Raw genomic sequence first — 3,317 nt, 5'->3', positions numbered from 1 at the left:
GTACACTTGTGTACTTTACAATACATGACAAAATCAAAACACTATTACTGTGTACCCTTATGCCCAATACGTTAATGTGGTATGATATGTGATAGTCTCTCTGTATTCTCACTTGTAAGAACAGCATGGCTGGTTATACCCTTTAAGGTAGAAAAATGACTAACACATGTATGTAAACTGCAGCTGCCAGCAGCTGACTGTTGCCTAAAGTACTGTCTATTCCTGTACATATACATTTTAGTGAGCACCAAGGTCTGATCCTGTGATAGTTTTACCCCATTTCTGCTTGGTTTACTTTGATATGAAAGCAAAAGCAAAGTGGATGGCACGAGAAACAAAAAAGGCATCCTAAAAATGATGTGTGGAAGTATGTTATTTTCTTTTAGTCTTTGTTTTGTTTATTGAATGTAAAAACATATTACATGTCTGCCTCCCATCTCCCACTTTAAACTGTCACTCGTATTGTCAGTGCTTTTTTTTCTGTCCGTTGCTATTCTTCTGTATCGGAATGTGTGTCTCTCCATCTTTTACTTGTTATTGATCATTCTATTTTTTTTTCTGTCCATTTCACACTTGGAATCTACTCCTCCCCTCTCTCTCTCTCTCTCTCTCATTATATTTCTTGTTTTTTTATCATGCTTGTATGGAATACTGTCATTCTGCGTCTCTCCTCACTGCAGGCTAAAACTGTGGGGCCCAAGTTGCTCCCGTTCATAAAGTTCTCCCTCCTCTACTTCATCCTGCGACCTGAGCCGTCCTGGTTCGCAGTGGCCATCAAGTGCCTGCCCATTCTCTGCCTCTGCGGCTTCGTCATCAACGAGATCCGCCTCCTCTACAAGCGGGGCCTGAGCGTCATCCCGCGCTACCACCTGGCGATCCTCACCGGTCTCATTCTCTCGTGCATCGGCGATGGCTGCCTGGTGTACGTCAACCAGTATTTCATCCACGGACTCCTCTTCTTCGCCCTGGCCCACGTCATGTACATCTGTGCCTTCGGCACCAGACCCATCAAGGGTAACCTCTTCGTACCCTTTCTTTTGATAGGCGCCTGCGCATATGGATTTATGTATCCGGGCTTTGCGGCCTACGAGCTCACGTTCCTTGGCGGCCTCTACATTGGTCTGATTGTCATCATGGCATGGAGGGCGTTGGCTCGGCTCCAGTTCTTCGAGAACCTCTGGACCTGGACCAAGCTGGCGGCCTGCATCGGCGCCATCCTCTTCTGCATCTCCGACTTCGTCCTGGCGACGAACATGTTCCGCAGCGCCATCCCGTCCTCGCAGTCTATCGTCATGACGACGTATTACACGGCTCAGATGGGCATCGCACTGTCTGTGGTCAGCCACAGTGGCGATAAGAAAGAAAAGTAGTAGCACATTTTTTGTGTTATGATGTCCAATGAGGAACACATTCCTGCTGCATTCAAGTGTTGTTCCTTCCATATTGCACCGCTGTGCTATACTTAACCTTGCTCAAAAATAAAAATTTTAGCATGAAATTGACAATGCCCATTACTCCAAGAATAGGTGCCTGCTTTATTTCCATGGAAACACTCTGTCTCAAGAGTCATCGGCACATAAAATTTTCTATTCAGGGAGTTCTTGCTTAGCGCATAAATACAACAATGTACAATGTATATTTGTACTCCCAATGATATGTGAACTGTTATGATATTTCAAAAGCACCAATTTCAGTTCTCAAGCATTGACACACATGGCTGGCAACTATTATAAAGCATCTAAGGTTGGTGTTTGCATACTTCCATAAACATCATCACATTTATGGTGTTGACTTTGCACGAGATGTTTTTGTCCCCTTATAACAGATGAGAGTAATATGTTGGACTGCTTTGAAAACCCTGCAGCACTTAAACATTGTATGCAAGTGTGATTGATTTAAGAGATTCAGTAATGTATGAAATCTAGTATGTTGAAAGGTTTCAGACTGCCAACTTTACAAAGGGATGATTATTGTATGTGGGCTGAGCAAAAATAGGTAAGAGTAGAATATTACAGATAATACTTCTTTGAGAGAAACAGATCGAAACCATAGAGTCAATTTCTTCAAGCCCATTGGGTTAAATTATAGTTGTTTCCAAAACATTTATTTATTCGTAACAACTCTTATTCAGGGTAACCTCACTGAAATATTATGAACAAAGTCACAAGAGGAAAGTTGTGAGACCATAATTATGAGCTGGTACCAGGGAGGTATGATAATGCCTATTATACCACCTCATAGTTTATGCATGGCTTCTCTAAGTTAGAGTCATGTTTACTCATGCCTGTACCTTTAATTCAAGGTTCATGTATAAACAATTTTAAATCAATACTACTGTCTTGCCATTACTTTTATTATTGTTATTTTAGAATATTTTTGACATCTCAACACTTCCTTTTTATTTTATCTTAAATTTTCATATATTAGGGTCAATGTAAGAACAAAAGTTTTGTCTGTGAAGAGACTTTACCTTTGTTGTTGTTGTTGTTGTTGTTGTTGTTTTTTGTGAGGGGGAAGGGTGGGGTGCCTCCATCCCCAAAATGCTGGAGGCAAAGTTTTGGTTTGTCTGCCAGTCCATCTTCATGTCTTTTCCATATCTTATCATCGTTATTTGAGAAACCTATTCACTGGATTCCGTCGACCCTAATACCTGGCTAAGGTATGCTGAATGAGTTGAAGATGATGCGCTGATTTGATAGATAATTGCGCAAAACTACCTCTCAAGGTCAATGGTCAAAGGTCACCAAACATGTGGGGGGAAATGGCATTTATCAGCTGTAATTTAAGACAGGAATGTCCAGTGCTTACATTCAAGTAGAAAAGGTACTAGTGTAGAAATACACTTGTAAGTCTATATTGCTACAGTATAACATGGTGACAGTGAAGAATCAATGGTCAAGTTTGCAGCTACAGTAGGTTGCTGTACATCGAATCATTTTCAGCCATTACTCGGCTAAAAGTGGCCAAGTGGATGCCACTTTGAAAGGGGAGGGTAGAAATCAAAAGTAAAGTATTTACATGAATGTGATAATGATAATAGGTCAAAAGTCACAATCAAAGGTCATTGCACTTTACTGAAATGTTCCTTTTCTACGGTAAATTTAGCTGGGCTTGTCTAGCCATGAAATCAGCTAGGAATATCCTTTGCCAATTATGTTTTGAATGAATCACAATAATTCATAAATCTTAGCAGCCTGCATTGGCAAGGGTGCATGATAAAATACCTTTAGATGTCAAAGGTCACCAAAATGTCATTTTCATGCCACATCATCAACCACGATATTTGTTTGTGATATCATTCAGTAAAGTGAATTGAA

At 40.6% G+C, this 3,317-nt stretch overlaps 1 pseudogene; it reads left to right on the top strand.

Moving 5' to 3' along the window:
- Nucleotides 1-635: 635 nt before the first annotated feature.
- Nucleotides 636-1,370, top strand: LOC139733399 (lysoplasmalogenase TMEM86A pseudogene; annotated as a pseudogene).
- The last annotated feature ends 1,947 nt before the right edge of the window (nucleotides 1,371-3,317 follow it).

Source organism: Diadema antillarum, unplaced genomic scaffold (genome assembly GCF_040938485.1).
Source record: "Diadema antillarum isolate AM-2024a unplaced genomic scaffold, OU_Dant_1.0 seq00000474_RagTag, whole genome shotgun sequence".
In the NCBI taxonomy this organism is placed as follows: Eukaryota; Metazoa; Echinodermata; class Echinoidea; order Diadematoida; family Diadematidae; genus Diadema; species Diadema antillarum.
Note: the sequence above shows the minus strand (reverse complement) of the source record. Positions and strands in the feature narration are given on the sequence as shown.